Below are 18,067 nucleotides of genomic sequence, written 5' to 3'. Positions count from 1 at the left end.
GTGTGTGTGTGTGTGTGTGTGTGTGTGTGTGTGTTTGTTGGGAGAGCAGGGAGGATGAGAACAATGAAAATATATTTAAGTCACTGGGTCTAGAAAGAGCAAAAGCATTTTATTTGTTGTTCTTTTTTCATTAATGCCCATTAGGAGACCAGCCACAATTTTTGTTTTCTCTTTCACCGTTTCATGGCTCCTTTAGGGAAGGTTTCAGTAGATGTTCCTTTCCACCTCTTTCTTCCCCTTTCCTGCAGCCCACAGTAACTCCTGGGCCTGAATGGGTCTCCCCTAGGAGGCCTGTGTGAACCAGACCAGTGTGGACACCTGCTCTTCTGTCTTCAGCCAGAAGGCTCATGAGGCTACTGTGACAACAGCCGCACTCTTCCAGCCAGACAGTCTGCTCTGGTGTGTATAGTTGGAGCTAATTCAAGGTTGGGAATGAGTCTGCCAAACATAAATAGGGAACGAGATGGGGATAGTAGGGCAGGGGCTGTGAATCTAGGAGGGTCTGGGAAGTGACGATCGGTGTGACATGGCAGATGGTTCACCACGACCAAGGATGAGAGGGGAATCTTACCCAGGGTATTGGCGGTGTACATCTTGGCAGGGGGCTCCAGGCCCCCAATGGTGGCATGGATTCCCTCCAGGGGCAGTGCACTGGTGGGCAGTCCTCCCTGGAGTTCTGCAGACTCCAATCTGTGTCCCTCCTGGGCTGTTTCCAGCTGCGCAATGGTAGGCAAGTGTGTTCCCTCTGCTGGAGCCTACTTGGGATCAGGACATGGCAGTTACCTGAGGCTCTCTGAATGCCATTTTCTATAACCTGCTGTAGGCTGTCTGGAAGGAAAAGGGGACCACTGACTTTGGAACCCTTTAAGTTTGATTGGGACATGTGAAATGCCAGGTTTTCCAGGGTTTTTCCTTGAAGCTGGCAATTTCTACTAATGCTTGGGATTCTGGGTCAAATTAGATGGACCATTTCAGCCACCAAACAATGACGTTCAAAGCAGCACAAGCAGAGTTCCCAAGCCAGATGGTCTCCTGCTATGAACGTCGTGCCTTGACTGCCTTTCTCTGACAGCTGCCGATACTTCTCAACCTCTCTCTAGGGTGATCACTACAGTCGAGGATGTCATGGGGAGCAGAGATTGTGACCTTGTTATCTGCAGCCTACTAGCTGTGAGTAGAGACAATTCCCAGGAACTGTACTGGACTCTGGGAGATTCAGAGACCTGGGATGCCTCAGGGGTCCTATCTCTGGAACATGAAACTTGGGGGCCAGATATGGTGGACCATCCTGTCTGGCCCCAGGGAGTGGAGAGGAGGCCCCTTGAGCCAGGCATTCACCTCAGGGCAACCTTGTTCACAGCTGAGTGGGGAATTGAGTGCCACACAGCTGGTCATTGGCCGGACAGAGATCTTTGAGAAGATAGGCATCCCAGAGGCCCCAAAATACAGTGAGTACATCATGGCTCACATCCTTGGAACCAAAACAGTTAAGTGCGGTGGCACCAGGAGGGTGGGAAGAGGGAGGAGGTAGAACTGTTGGAGAGCTACATCAGGCTTTGCCCTCACCCAGGATGCTTACCTGAATTGGATGGGACTTTTCTGTAGTATTGTCATAGACAGATGCTCATTCGTTTATCCAACAAACCGTTACAGTGTGTGCCAGGTCTTGGTGGGGGAAGAGGAGGGGGTCATACACGATGAAAGGTTCCAGTGCTGATTCCACAGCACATGAAGAAATCGTGCAACAAGTGTAGGATTATGAAACAAAACATGGCTTTCTTTCATCATTAACCTATCCCCATGAGGAAGGGGATCCTTCACTGTATTCAGTCTTGCAGCTGGGGAAAATGAGGCATTGAGAAGCCAAGTGACCTACTCTTGACTTCCAGCTGACAGGAAGCTCAGCCTGACTTCTCTGCCATACTTCCTAGGACAGTGGGTGTTATTCAGTCCACTTCTTGTGGTGGGACTTCCACTTTTTCATTTTTGAGGCTTGAATTTGAGGCCTGGATGCTGTGCCTGAGCTCCTTAGATCAAGGCTAGCGCTCTACCACATGAGCCACAGCATCACTTCCGGTTTTCTGTTGGTTCTTTGAGTATAAGAGTCTCACAGACATTCCGGTCTGGGATAGCTGTGAACCATGATCTTCATATCTCAGCCTCCTTTGTAGTTACGATTATAGGTCTGAGCCACCAGCACCTGGCTTAAGTGTAATTCTGGCCCTCTCTTCCTCTTTCTTTCTCTCTCACCCCCTCCTCCCCCTCTCCTCTCTCCCTCTCTTTTTCTCTCCCCACTCTTTCCCTCTCTCTCTATCCCTCTCTCTTTCTCTTTCAGGAACTGGTTGAATAGGTGCTGGAGGAGGTGGCCCAGCATCCCCATGTGGCTGGAACCCAAGGTGTCCCTCTCATTCTGGAGGTGGGCTGAGGGTCAGGAGCTGTTTTGCTCAGCCTGTTGAACTAGCTTCATGAGGTAAGCCCCTCTGTACCCCGGCTAGACTTTGATGGCTATTCATTGTCCATCCCTTGATTCCTTCCTCACATCCCTCTGCTACACCGTTGAAGGAAAGTGGATGAGGAGATGTTGCCTTGTCCCCCTGCCCAGCACGATCCCGGGACTCTGACCCATACCCCCACCTATCTGGTCAGGGCCTGGCTATAAGACAATGAAAACACTCCTTGTCTACTACCCTTTGCTGGCGAGTGTAGTTTTGGCTAGGGGAGTGGGGTGCAGAGGAAAGTGCCCAGACCTGACACCTCCCGGAGGACATTTGTTCTTGTGACAGAGCCAAGTCATTGCTATGGATAAGGAGGAAGCCGCATGGTGGTGGTCAGAAGCTCATGGCTCCCACCCATCATCCTGGCTGTTCGGGAGGCTGAGGTTTGATGGTCATGACTCAGGCCAGGCCGGGCAGGAAAGTCCAGGAGATTCTTATCTCCCATAAACTACCTCCCTCCCCAAACCCACACACAAGCCAGATGTGCTGTGGCTCAAGTGGTAGAGCCACAGCCTTGAAAAAAGAATCTCAGGGATAACACCCAGACCCTGAATCCAAGTCCTAAGACTAACACAATCATAAAATAAATGAACAGTGTACAACTTTTATCTGACTACCAAGAAAGATGGATACAGTTTTCTTCTGTACTTGTAGCCAAAGGTAAGGGGCTCCCCTTGATGTTCCCCTAAACCTCTCTTCTCCTTTATCTGTCCAGGCTTAGGTTGCAGGACAGAATTCGGATCATCCCCCTGGATGTGACCTTAGCTACCCTTCCCCAAACACCTTCCTTGGGGTCAGGATCCTGGATACACTCCCTGCTGGGAGGATGAGGCACTGCAGAGATGAGGGTAGGTATCCCCAACACTCTCTCTCTCTCTCTCTCTCTCTCTCTCTCTCTCTCTCTCTCTCTCTCTCTCTCTCTCTCTCACACACACACACACACACACACACACACACACACACACAAACACAAATACCCCTAAGCCAACTCAGACTAGCCTTTTCCAAAGACACTTTATCTCCTTGGATTAACTGACCTAAGAGAGAATTTTGATCCCCTGTAATTGATTATTTTAACTTGGGCTTGCTAGATGACAGGAGATAAACAGGAGCAAAAAAAAAAAAAAAACAACATTTGGTGCCCATCACCTGGTGCTCAGGCTCATGCCTGTCATACTGGCTACTCCAGATGCTGAGATCTGAGGATCACAGTTTGAAGCCAGCTATAAGCTGGACAGCCCGTGAGGAGACTACTCTCCATGGAACCACCAAAAAGCTAGAAGTGGAGCTGTGGCTCAAGTGGTAGAGCACCAGCCTTGAGCAATAAAACTCAGAGAGCAGCTCCCAGATCCTCAGTTCAAGCCCACACAAAGAAATGGCCCCATCTTGTTGCCCACACATTGCCAGGGCCTCAAGCCCCCTCTCATGGGGTGTGATACAACACCTGTCCCTGGGTGGTGTATCAGGGCCTCCAGAGATCTGGTGGTGGAATCCAGGCCTTTCCCTTCATGCACTCTCAACCCACACTGGCTGGAATGCAGAGCCTGACAAGCCAGCAGCCTGCAGAGTGGAGAGGCTCCTGCTCTGCCAAGGTGATCGGAATGGTCTTCTTGGAGGCAGCACTTGAAAAGGGGGTCTTGCTTAACAAGGAGTATCTGACAGGAAGCACAGAGTACAAAGGTGCTGAATATGATGGGCAACACAGCAGAGTATGTTCATTTCTAGCCAGGGCTGCTGTTGAGAGACTCGGTATAGATGTGTGACTTGGTATAGATGTTGGAGACTGTCCTGAGACAGCCTGAGGGGTCATAGAAGAACAGCTATCCAGGGCTGAGATTGTGTCTTAGAGGTAGAGGGCTCACCTAGCATGCAAGAAAGCATGGGTTGGATTCCTAGGTCTTGCATACACAGAAAAAGGTGGACGTGGCACCATGGCTCAGGTGAAAGAGTGCTCCCCTAGAGACAAAGAAAGTCGGGGACAGCGCTGGGGCCCTGATGTCAGGCCCTAGGGCTGTCACCATAAAACAGTTCTCCCAGGGACCTTTGTGACAGTTGGATGGCTATGCCCTGAAGCTCTCAGTAGGTCCATCCATGCTTTGTGTCTCCTTTGACAGAGGGGAGCTGGATACTCCTTCTGCCATGGGCACCCCTGGGCCCGGTTATCAGCAACCCTCCCAACCTCTTCCACCGGGACATGGAGCAGCTGGCCCCAGCAAAAAGTATATGCCTATAGGGTAATATTTTGAAGAGTGCATTGGAAATATTCTAAATATAATAATTAAGTTGAGCAATTTCACATTGACAGTAATTAACTAGAATAATTTAATGCTAATTGGACAAGTTTGTCTTTCTAAATAAATAAAACCTATTTCTCCTTTTACTTTATCAGGGAAATATCTGAGCAAAAAATGGAAATAAACATATGACTCTATAACAACTGGAATGAATTTTTGCCTTTTTATTAGCAAACATTAACTTTACACAGTATTTTATTGTGTTATACACATATGTCCATATAATGTAGCTTGCTAAATTTTATTCCTTTTATTAATTTCATTAGCCTATTTTTATACTTATTTTTTATTATGTCATACCAACATATTGAATATTTGAACATATTTACTGCACAGTATTTCTCTTCATCTCCTCTCTTACTTTTTTCCAAATTAAATCAGCTCTATCTTTTACACCTGGGTTCTTCATTTTATTTTCTGGGTTATTCATATTTTCATATGAGAAATCTAGTATTTGTTTTTTACAGTATGGATAATTTCTTTAATATGAATGTTTCCAGTTCTATTTTTTTATTTTGAAAATACTGTACAGAGGGGTTCAATTTACATGGACAAGATAATATTTCTTATCAAGCATTGTACCCTCCTCCTTTGTTTCCCCTTCCCATCCCTTCCCATCCTTCCCCCACCCCCCCACCCAATCCTCCCCGCCCCCCTTTCCCGCACGAAAGTTGTAAAGTTCGTTTTCGACATAACGACTTGTACATCTCATTGTTGCAATGGGTCCCCCTGTATCCCTATTTAAACGATTTTTTTTTCCCCTTCCCCTCCACAAATTATACCGACATCAGATACAGTGAAAGCAGGGGTTATACTGTGGGGGAGGGACATACAAAGCAACAAAGAAATAATCTTATAAATGTGTAAGAAACAATCGCATGAAAGAAAAAAATAAACATTTGAATACATATCTTAGGGTTCATTTCCCTAACATCACCTTATCTGACCTTTTCTGCTTGACTCAGACATATACTAGATATTGCATGGGACCTATGTTTCTTTGGGCCTGGCTTACTTCACTTAATATAATTTTTTCCAAGCCTTTCCATTTCCTAACAAATGGGGCAATGTCATTCTTTCTGATGGATGCATAGAATTTCATTGTGTATATATACCACATTTTCTTGATGCATTCATCTACTGAGGGGCACCTGGGTTAGTTCCATATCTTAGCTATAGTAATTAATGCTGCAATAAATATAATCGTGCTGGTAGCTTTAGTGTGGTCTTATTGGTAAAAATTTGGGTAAATACCCAAAAGTGGGATTGCTGTGTCATAGGGGAGCTCTATGTGGAGTCTTTTGAGGAACTTCCATACTACTTTCCAAAGTTCTATCTATTTTCTTGAAGATGATATTATTTCATAATTATGTGTGGCTAAATAGTATATCATTGTGTATATGCATATATGTATTACAATTTCTTTCTTCAATGAGTGATTAGGGAAAATGTAGGTTGATTCTGTAGTTACTTATTTTTTTATGTGAGAGAAGGAAGGATGCATATAATGATGCTTGGAATGAGAAACATTCTCTTTAAGCAGGCACTCTCATATTTGAAACATCCTCTCAGCTACTCTTTCATCAGTATTTTAATAGTGAATTGAATTAAAAGAATAAAATTTATCTACTTTTGCAAAGATGTTTTTTTCAGTACCTATAATATTTTTATTATAATGTTATGTTTACTATGTCATGTGAGTATGGGGATGTATGTGAAGATGAAAATCTAGGAATGTTTGTATACGTAGCTGACTCAAAGGAAACAATGTATGTGAGATATAGGATTCAAATAAAAGTTTGAGACCTGTAAGTTGCTAAATTGATGTATATGTCCAGTTTGTGGTGTGTGATTTCAAGATCACATTTTGGTAGATTTCATACCAAGTAAGTAGATGTTTCTAACCCCAAATCTTAAGGAATAAAATAATCATTGTCTTAGTATTCCAGACATTGTCATAAGTGGAAAAAATGATTGAAAGTATGATGGGTCAATAGTAAGCCTTTAGACACTCTACATTTTCCCCCAAATCTTCAGATGTACTCTTTGGATATTAATTACAAATGTATTTATAAACATTGATATAATATGATCTTATACATAAATATATGTATATATTATAAATATATCATATATTGTTATATTTTAAATGTGTACCATAAATATTGACTTATATTTAAATGTAATTCATCTCATCATTTATACATATATATATATATATATATGCATACTTTTTTTTTGGTCAGTTGTGGGTCTTGAACTCTGGGCTTGAGTGTTGTCCCTGTGCTCTTCAGCTCAAGGCAAGAGCTCTACCACTTGAGACATTTTGCCAGTTACAGTTTTCTGGTGGTTTATTGGAGATAAGAATCTTTGGAATTTCCTGCCTGGGCTGGCATTGAACTGTGACCCTCAGATCTCAGCCTCCTGAGTAGCTAGGATTATAGGCATGAGCCAAGGGCTCCGGGCTATATTTACATTCGAGATTTGTTAGTGGAATAAAGGGTACAGAAACTATTATTCTTATCACAAAATGACTTCACACTTACAGGTATAATTATAAGAAGAAAAACGATAAATATTCACAGTGGCACAAAAATCCCTTAGGTGCCTAACAAGACAGCACGTTTTTCCAGACACTGCATGTGGTGTGAGCTCTTTGCAACCCAAGCGACTGTAGAAGATATTGCACCCTAAACAAAACTGACAATTGCATGAACCCAGTCCTCTATGACAGATTTAGCCAGTTCTATCTTAGAGATTCTTGTTAGGGACATGATGAAAAATTTATAGTTTAATTGTGATTATAGAACTCTTTTATACATGTCACTCAGCCATTAACTATATTTAACATAGTTCCTTTTGCTCTAACTTATATTTTCATGGCTTAGGAAACTGTTTTTTGTTTGTGAAAACATAGCTGTTCACTATATAGACATGAGTTTTTAATCCTTGAAATTACTGTCTGCATAGTGTTCTATGAGATGAGCTTCTCTTTACCATATCATAGGAATAAACTTACTCTGATTCAAACTTGGACAACAGCTACCTTGTTCTCTCTCCTAGAAAACCATCTGCATAGACTTCTTTACATGTAAACAGACCCTCATTTACTTGCAAAAGTCTGTCAGTGAGTCAAACCTAACTCACCCAAGTGAGGTGAATTCCTCTGTCATGCTTCCTTTACTTTAAAAATGGTAAGAACTGTACAGCAATGTGCATACTTTTTAATGTGAAGTGTGACTCCTATTTTCCATAATGTGAATCAAGCAGAGGAATCAATTTAAGATGTGAAAGAACCTTACAAAGAGTCTTGGACCTTGAAAATTGCCCTGGGTATGAATTTTTGGAGAAATATCCCTTCTAAGACAAAGGACTCAGTTTTTTTTTTATATTGTGCTGGTACTGGGGTTTGAACTCCTGGCCTTGAGCTCTATCTGGGCTTTAATTCTCAATGTTTGCTCTATACCACCTGAGCCACACCTTCACTTCTTCCTTTTACCACAAGTGCAGAAAAGAATCTCTTAGGTTTATCTACTTAAAATAGCTTGGAGTTGCAATTGTCAAATTTGAACCTACTGAGTATCTAGGTGTAAGCCACTGGTGCTGTGCTAGAACTCACTTCTTAAGAATAAATAATCACAAAAAGAGGTGCAATAAATATTTGTTCAATTATGTATGTGTTGACTGATAAGCCAAATCACTTGCTACTGGAAAAGAAAAAGAGAGAAGATAGAGATTAATATGGAGGAGAGAGACACAAAGAAAGAAGGGATGGGAGGGTAAATGAGTGGAGGGGAGTGAAAGGGAGGATATGAGAGGAGAGGGTAGCTGGGTAGAATTGTCTACTGCTCACTAAGGTATTGTTGGACAATCAATGCCGTTGCATTTATGTAGCCAAAGCTTTATATTTTTGGTAGTAAGTTGATATATAAAATACCAATTTACAGGTAGTAACCTGTTAGTGTGCTTCCTCCTGCACCAAGGAAGCCACAGTTAGGTTACTGTTACAGATAAGGCAAGAGTAAGCAGTTTAAGTTATTCTGAGAAACAATAATTGACATACTAAGAATGTTCCCTTGTATGGTGAAGTCAAGCATCACTCTTTTCCCTGCTACAGTCTTCCTCTCAACAAGAATAGCAAAACCAGAAGAGGAAGGAGATATCTGAGTAATGATCATCTCTCTGTTTAACCTCATCCCTTGGCCTCTCAAACAATAAAGCCAATGGAGACTTAACCTGAACTAATGGGGAAAATGGGGGGAAAAGTTCAGTCTAACTTATTGTGAAACTTTTAAAATAATTGGGGCAGTATTTCAAATACTGAAATAAAACTTTTTAAATTATTAATAAAAAGTTACTCGAAACTTATTGAAAATTTAAGACTACAGGGCTCACTACATAGTGGAATCTGCATAGGTAAAACTGACTCGTGCTCCTATCATCAGAAATTGAAGATTGTCCCTAAACATAGACTGCTGAAGTGATAAGCGATGGAAATTCATGATGGATAGCATAATGCTGAGAGCATGGAAATTATTTCCTTTCCATCTTCAGTGTGTAGAGAAGAAAAAAGCTCTATAGGATGGTCCTGAAGGTGCAATTCTAAATTTAGGACAGAAGGTGAATAGTAAAATAGACCTATCTCAGCCATTCAGAGATTAGAAATGTGGAGAAATATATTCATTTATGTGGTCAAACATGGAAGAGAGGATGTGGCAAGCCCATAGCCAAATGCCAAAGGTAGAGATATTTAACAAAACACCATGAATTTGAAACAAGTCTTAAAAGGGGAGCTAGGCTTAGAAGAAATAGGGCAGAAGGATGGAGAGGGAAATGGTGGACTAATACAGTCATAACACTCAATGTACATATGTGAGAATATAAGTAGGAAACTTGAAGGGATAGGTGGGGTTGGGGTAAGGGAAGGAAGAAAAAAGGAAAATTTGACAATGATCCAGATGCACTGAACATTGAAATGCACATACACTCTATTCAACACTGACATGATGAAGCAAAACCCCTTTGCACAACTTGCTAAAGATAATTTTTTTGAAGTTTTAATATTAAAAGACCAGAAGCATAAACCTTTAGAGATAAATAAGAGGATAGTATTGACATATTGTTGAGGCTTGTGTTCCCAAAATTGAAACAATTCCCAAAATTGAATATATTTAAAACATTAAAACTTTGAACGAACCTTAACACTTGCTGCAGTGTTCATTATGACAGGTGCCTTGTATAGAATAATTGAATTCCTCCTCCTACACATTTCTTGAACAACAAATATCTGGAATTATTTTGTTTTTGACATGTCAATCTTGACTTTATTCTTAAATGTGTGCTTATGTAAGAAATATATGGTTGTAAAATTTCATGACAATTCTTTTGAACTTCCTTTTTGTTGAATCGTCTAGTTTAATAAAATCCAATTGCACTTTTGATATAAAAATATTTTGTGCTCAATTCAGAATCACATACACTAACATTGGAACGATACAGAGAAGATTAGCATGGCACCTGTGCAAGGACGACATGCAAATTCGTGGAGCGTTCCATATTTTTACAACAACAGATGCTGGAGGGGATGTGGCCACAAGGGAACCATACAGCATTCTTGGTGGGAGTGTAAACTTGTTCAACCACTTTGGAAAGCATTATGGAGGTTCCTCAAACGATTCCACATAAAGCTCCCCTTTGACCCATCAACCCCACTTTTGGGGATTTACTAAATGATCACAAAAAGACCATACTAAAACTACCAGCTCAACTATGTTTATTGCAGCATTATTTACCATAGCTAAGATATGGAACCAACCCAGCTATCCCCACTACATGAATGGATCAAGAAAATGTGGTGTATATACACAAGGGAATTCTATGCCTCCATCAGAAAGAATGACATCACCCAATTTGTTAGGAAATGGAAAGACTTGGGAAAAAATTTATTATGTGAAGTAAGCCAAGTCCAAAGAAACAGGTCCCATGGTTTCCCTTATTTTCAATAACGAATATATGTCTAGGGCAAGCAGACAATGTCAAAAACTATGTTCATATGAACAGATATGATGATGTTAAGGGAATTGAACTCCAAGATAGGGAAACAAGTATTTTTTTGTTTGTTTCTTGCTATTGTTTCTAACGTACTTATAATGTGCCATGTGAATTTTTGTTTCTTTGTATGTTCCTCCCCCATGCTATAACCCTTGTTTTCACTGTATTTGAAGTTGGTGCATGTGCCTCTTGTATGTACGCTTCTCTAATTTGGGGAGGGGAAGGGAAAAGATGCATGCATGCAAACGCATGTGCATGCATGTGTGTTGGCGTGCTCAGAGTTTGAAATCAGGGCTTAAAGGCCATGCTAGGTCTTTCCTCTCTAGGTTGGTGAGGTACTATATGAACTACATTTTCTTTCCTGGGTCTTTGCTAGTTCATTAAAAATTTTGAAAAATAATTTCATGAATTTTTTTGTTTGTTTTGGAAGCCCTGATTGGCTTCCAATGGTTATCCACAGATCTCAGGCTCCTGAGTAGATATCCCAAGTAGATAGGATTATAAGTGTGACTAACCAATACAAGGCTTTCAGAATAATTTTAAAAGTAGAAGAAAATTTACTTCATGGGGGCCTGTTTTATTGTCTCCTACTTTTAAAGTATTTTGCATTGATTAAATGTGAATTTATTTCATTTTTGGATTCTTAAAAGAGAGTAAGTGATATTTAAAAGTTTTGGTACTTTTTAAAAAAACTGGAACTGTGGGACAGAAGAAATTTGCCTCTCTTTGGACCTCAATTTAGAAGCTCAGCTCTGTGCATGATAACCCAATGTCACCAACACAGTCTGTGTTGAAGACAAAATGTGACAGAAAACAATCACCATGGGCAATATTTGCTATGCTATTATTTCTTGGAAAATATGAATATTGAATTGAGAGTGTAAGAGAATGGAGAGAATTTACCTACCTTTTGTGTATTGCGGAAAGACTTTTGGAAACTTTGACTCATTTCCTTCCTCACTGTGTGTCTTTGGGCCATGCACTTAGTGCCTTTAATTACAATTTTTCCCAACACTAAAATGGTAATAACATTAGCATTATTGCAAATGTTATCTTAAGAATTAAGAGAAATAAAACTTGTAAAATACTTAACATAAACTTCCATGAATGAGCTTTGAGTTTAGCCAGAAGTTTTTTTAAAAATACTAAATAGAATGTCATAAGTATTACGGAAACCATTACATGTAGTGAGCAACCAGAAGTAATGTTATCTATTGATCATGCTCTGCTTCCAGGGAAGCCAGGTGGATAACTTCTCATGCTGTAAATCAAACTGGTTATCTTCAGTCTTGTTAGTGTAAAAATATCAGGGACATAATAATGAAGGAATGTTGTAGACTGAGATGAAGTCCAAAAGAAAATGTACAGGGCTGGGAAGGTAGCTCAGTGGTAGACCACTTGCCTTGCATGTCTGAGGCCCTGGGTTCTATTCCCCAGTACCACATAAGCAAAAAGAAAAAAAAGCCGGAAGTGGTGCTGTGGCTCAAGTGGTAGAGCACTAGCCTTGAGCTGAAGAGCTGAGGGACAGCGCCCAGGCCCAGAGTTCAGGCCCCTTGACCGGATCCCCCCCCCCAAAAAAAAAGAAAATGTACAAAACTGAGAAAACATAAAAGTATCTGAGCAGTATAGTGTGCTTTACATCATTTAAGTTAAATAACAAAGATAAGGAAAACCCAGAAGAATAAATTGTCTTTTTGATATTTTATCATAGGTCTTTCCTCATTCTTGTAGAGGCATCATCAGATGAGAGGAAATGTATTTTTTTTTGTTCGCTTCCTTCCATTTATTCTTTTGTTTGAAATCTGAACTACATGAGACAGAAAGAAACGAAGGGAAATTAGTCACACAGGCTTTGGAAAGAAAAATCAACGTAAAATAAAATACATATAGTCTTGTATAAGGTCTAACTAAATTGAGTTATATAGTCTCAAGCATTAACAGAAAATGATTTAATCAATATCATGTTATTGAAAACTAAAAAATGTTAGGAGTTGCTTAATTTTTTCCTTTCTACTACCTTGAATAAATTATTGCTTTTGTATAGAGAGATTAAAGATGAGATTAACAAGAAACTTGATTAAAAATGGACAAAATTTCTGAATAGACATGTTTTCCAAAAAGCCCTGAAAATTGCCAGTGGGTTTACAAAGTTGTGTTTAATACAACTTCTATACTGGTTTAATGTTTTGTAAGAAAAAGTCATTAGAGAAATGCAATTCAAAATTACTATGATACTACTTCATAACTACTATAACTCTTATCAAAAAAATCAAAGGAACCAGGTGTGATGGTAAAGGCTTGTAATTCGAAGCTTTTAGGAGGTTGGAGTAAAAGGATTTGGGTCTGAGGTCATCTTGGGTATTGCACACAGTAAAAAACTGCCCTTTAAAAAAACTTTAAAAAAAAGTAATAATGTTGGCTGGTGAGAGTGTGGAGAAAAGGAAAATTTCTTCACTCTTGGTCAAAATAAAGGTTAGTACTCTCATTGTAGAAAGTAGTATGCAGTTTTCTAAAGAAATTCAAAGATGAAATATCAACTGACCCACCAATCATGTGATTATTTCTCTCTGAGTAACTCATAAATATATCTGTAGTTCATTGTTATTCACATTATTCACAACAACAGCCAAGATATAAATCGAAGTTCAGTGTTCAACTACAGACTATTAAACAACTGTGGTGCATGCACAAATATATTTTTCTGTTTCATCCTTAAAATAGCAAGAGATTTCTCCCATTAGCCACAACTTACAATCACCTGAAAGATGTATTCTAAATGAGGAAAAATGTTTACTTCTGATATTTGTAAACACACACACACACACACACACACACACACACACACACACACACACACACACACACACCAACCTCAAACATTAAGAGTGAAATTTTTTGAAAAGTAAAGCAAAGTGGAATTGCTGGGGCATTTAGGTCACAATGTAGAAGATAGTAGATATACAGGATGAACTGGTATAGAGTTACAATGTACAACATGAGGATACAGGGGACAACACTGGCCTTACATAGGAATGAAGCTAAATAAGTAGGAGTTGTTCTTCCTAGTAAATGTTGCTCTTTTGGATGCTCTTCCTCCAGTAATGGATAAGATGAACATAATTCTTTAAATATATCTGCCTGTTAGCAGAAATAATAACAAACAATATAGCAATAATATTGTATGCTCAACATAGGACAAAATATCAAATTAAAATACATGAGATTATCCTTGGTGTGAACTAATTATTACAAATAAGGGAAACCATGGGAGCTATGTTTCTTTAAGTCCCACCAACAGTGTAAAAGAGTTCCCAATTGGCTACATCCATGTCAGCATTTGCTATTGTTAGTCTTCTTGATAATGACCATTCTAACGGATGAGGTAGAATCAGTCTTGTTTACTTGTAGATTTGTGGGCACCTTCTAGCTACCATAAATGAATGAATCCATGAAACTTATATTGCTCTGAGTCTGCATTCTGTTCTCTTTGCTCTTAGTATAATTTTACCAAGCCTTTCATTTTCATTAATACTGGTGAAAAGTCATCCTCTCTGATGGGTGAATAGAATTCCACTGTGTTTGTTTGTGTGTGTGTGTGTGTGTAAGATCATGATAGGCCCATAAGCCTTCTGTTTCATCTGTAATTTTGTAATTCCATATTAAATTTGGATTGCTTTCTCTACTGCATTGAAAAATATAGTTGGGATTTTGATGAGTATTGCATTGTCAATTTTTTGTCAGCCATATTGCAGTTTCATCATGTAAATTCTTCCAACCAGGAGCATTAAAATATTTTCCATTTTCTTGAGTCTCCTTCAATTTCCCTTTTTAGATTTTTAAAGTTTTCACAGTAGAGGTCCTTCACATTTTTAGTTACATTAATTCCTAGTTTTGTTGTTGTTGTTTAGTTTAGATTTGATTTGGTTTAGAGGCTAATCCATATGAAGTTGTTTTCTGAATTTCAGCCTGGATATTTCCATTCTTGGTAACACAAAAACTACTGATTCTTGTGGTTTTTATACCCTGCTACATTGCTGAAGGTTAGCATCACCTTTAGTAACTTGAAGGAGGAAGCTATAGGGTCCTTTAAATACAGGATCATTTCATCTGTAAAAAGGGATAGTTTTATGTCTTCCCTATTTGGATCCCCTTTATGTTTTTCTCTTGCTTATTGCTCTTGCTAGAAAGTCCACTACCTTATTGAAGAGTAGTAGAGAGAGTGAACATCATTGTCTCATTCCTGATTTTAATGTCTTCATGCTTCCACTGGGTAAATGCTAATTATCTGTCATATATATACTCTGAATTATATTGAGGTATGTTCCATGCATTTCTAGCTTCTCAGACAATCATAAAGGGGTATTGGAGCTTGTTAAAAGCTATTATTACATCCCTATAGACAATCATGTTTTTCTTTTACCTGCTTCTGCTGATGTTTTGTATTATGATTATTGACAAGAATATTGAATCCAATTGTATCCTAAGATGAATCCTATTTGATCATACAATATTATTTTTTGTTGCTGAAATTAGTTGGTGAGAATTTTATTAAGAAGTTCTGCATCATTGCTTATCAAAGAATTGGGTTCATAGTTCTCTTTCTTTGGTGAGTCCCTATATAATTTGGGGAAGAGTCTAATTCTGCATCATACAATGTGTTCGATAATTCCATTTCCCTTTCTATTCCATTGAAGAGTTACATCTATATATTGTAAGTTCTTTGCAGGCCTTAATTTCATGGTAAATTTATTGAGTCATAGATTTTTCTGAAATGGGAAGTGGTTTATTGACATTTCATTTTCATTTCTTCTTATGTGTTACTTCTTGCTTCAGATCCAGTATAGGAACGCATCAATTTCTCCAGGATTCTTCAGGTGATTGGCATCAGATTTACAAAGTGCTGTCTTATAACATTCTCAATTTTGCTTATATCTGTTGTGGTCTCATTTTTGTCTCTAATTTTCTGTATTTGCATGAGTTCTCTTATTGTTTTGTCTTTTTTATTATGAGGTGATATACAGAGAGGTGGGTTACAGTTACATAAATAATGAGTACATTTTTTTCTTCTTCCCCCAACACTGACATCCCACTCCCACAAAGTTGTAAAGTTTATTTCTAACATAGTGTCTAGTGAATATCACTCTTGCTTTGGTTAATCTTTGTCCCACCATTTCTGTGATTTCCCTTCCTTTCCCCAAGTCAGATTAACTTATGAATAAGACAAAGGGTACAGAAATCAAAAACAGTGAGTACAGGGAATAAACCAAAGGGGAAAAACTAAATAGAAATAACTAAAAACAATTCACTATACAATAATCTTCTATCCATTTCTTGGAGCTCATTTTGATAAGCATCATTTTATGGTGATATGTGTATTGCTATTGAGCTACTGTGAATATCCTAGAAATATTCTAGTTTTTCCAAATGAGTGAAAACATGTAGCCTCTGATTCTTTGGGTCTGGCTTGTTTGAATTATTATGTTCCCAAATGATTCCATTTTCTTACAAATGGGACAATGTCAATCATTCTGATGGAAGCATAGAATTTTGTTGTGAATATATACAACATTTTCTTGATCCATCATTGCTGGGTCATAGGGGAGCTCTAGTGAGGAACCTCTATACTTCTTTACAGAGTATTTGAACAAGTTTACATTTCCACCAGTAGTGTAGTAATGTTCCTTTTTGGCCACATCCCCACCAGCCCAGCATCTGTTATTATTAGTTTTCTGCATTCAAACTGGGGTTAGGTGGAATCTCAATTTTGCTTTGATTTGCATTTCTTTTATGGCCAGAAATGTTGCATATTTCTTCATGTGTCTATTGGCCATTCATATTTCTTCTTCAGAGAGGTCTGTCCTTAAATCTTAAGTTCAATTATATTATGAGGGTTGTTGTTTCTATGAGGATTTGTTTTTTGGGGGGGCGTTAATTTTGGGGCTCTAAGAATATTTGCGATATGAGGACATTGTATGTTGCAGAGCAAATAAAGACCTTCTCCCACTCTGTTAGTTTTCTACTTGTCTTTCTATCTATATAAGTTCTCTTTTTAGTCAGATTTGGTAAGGGTCTGTCAAGTCTGTTAATTTATTGAAAGAACCAGCTCTGTTTTGTTGATCTTTCTATGTTTTATTTTGTCTTTATTTAGTTATTTCTGATTTAATGTTTTATATGTTTCAGCCTACTTACATTTGGACTTGTTCCTCTCTTCAAGGAGCTTTAGGTACATGATAAAAATACTGATTTGAGATTTCCCCAATTGCTTGATGTAGGCATTCAAAGCTATAAATTTTCCTGTAAGTACTGCATTTAATGTGTCCCAGAGGAGCTGGTATTTTGTGTGTTCATTTTTGTTGAATACCAGAAACTTTCAGATTTCCATTCTAATCTCTTCAGTGCCCCACTGGTCATTCAGCAATGTGTTGTTCAGTCTTCATAGGTTTGACAATTTTTTTTGCTTTAGCTGTTTAATTGTAAGTTTATTCTGCTGTGGTCTGACAAGCTATGGGAATTCAATTAATTTTTCTTTTGATTTGGACAGAATTTCTGTATGACATAGGATGGGTTCTGTTTTGGAGAATTTTCCATGACCTGCTGCAAAGAATGTATATACTGACACTGAATGTATATTCTGTAGATGTCTGTTAGGGCAAGATGGTCAATGCAGTTATTTATTTAGGTCTTCAGTTTCTTGGTTGAGTTTTTCCTGGATAACCAATCCATGCGTGACAATTATGGGTTGAGATGTATTTTTAGGTTATGTAGTATTTGGTTGATGATGTGGGGTGGTCCAAGATTCACGGCATTGATATTTACACTTGTTGTATCCTCCTAATGGAGAACTGCCTTTATCAATATATAATATCCCTTCCTACTAATTTTAATTTTAATTCTCTAATATTTTATGTTAGTAATTCTACTGTGGCCTGTTTATGGTATCCATTTACTTGAAAAATTTCCTTCCAGCCTTTCAGTTCGAGTATGTGTTTGTTTTGGTCAATGAAATGTATCTCTAGTGGACACTGGATGGATGTGTCTTGTTTTTTCATAATACTATCTAACCTGTGTTTTCTAATTGGAAATTTAAGTCCATTGATATTGAGAGTTACGGCTGGGAAATATTTAATAATTCCTGCTGTTATACACCTGCTGTTAGGAGCTGTGCCTCATCTATTCTTTTTTTTTTGGGGGGGGTCCAGTCGTGGGGCCTGAACTCTGGGCCTGGGT

At 38.8% G+C, this 18,067-nt stretch overlaps 1 long non-coding RNA gene and 1 other non-coding gene across 2 annotated transcripts; both read left to right on the top strand.

Annotated features, from left to right (window-relative positions):
• Positions 1 to 1,397: 1,397 nt before the first annotated feature.
• Positions 1,398 to 3,262, top strand: LOC138823848 (uncharacterized). Its single transcript, XR_011370926.1, has 3 exons — positions 1,398 to 1,448; positions 2,336 to 2,470; positions 3,211 to 3,262. It is a non-coding gene; the product is annotated as an uncharacterized lncRNA (long non-coding RNA).
• A 6,982-nt stretch (positions 3,263 to 10,244) lies between these two features.
• LOC138823861 (U6 spliceosomal RNA) lies at positions 10,245 to 10,351 on the top strand. The gene has a single exon (XR_011370931.1). It is a non-coding gene; the product is annotated as a U6 spliceosomal RNA (small nuclear RNA).
• The last annotated feature ends 7,716 nt before the right edge of the window (positions 10,352 to 18,067 follow it).

This window comes from Dipodomys merriami, unplaced genomic scaffold (assembly GCF_024711535.1).
Source record: "Dipodomys merriami isolate MVZ:Mamm:240054 unplaced genomic scaffold, mDipMer1.0.p SCAF_124, whole genome shotgun sequence".
NCBI lineage: Eukaryota > Metazoa > Chordata > Mammalia > Rodentia > Heteromyidae > Dipodomys > Dipodomys merriami.
The sequence above is the reverse complement of the archived record's forward strand: the minus strand, read 5'-3'. Positions and strand labels throughout refer to the sequence as shown.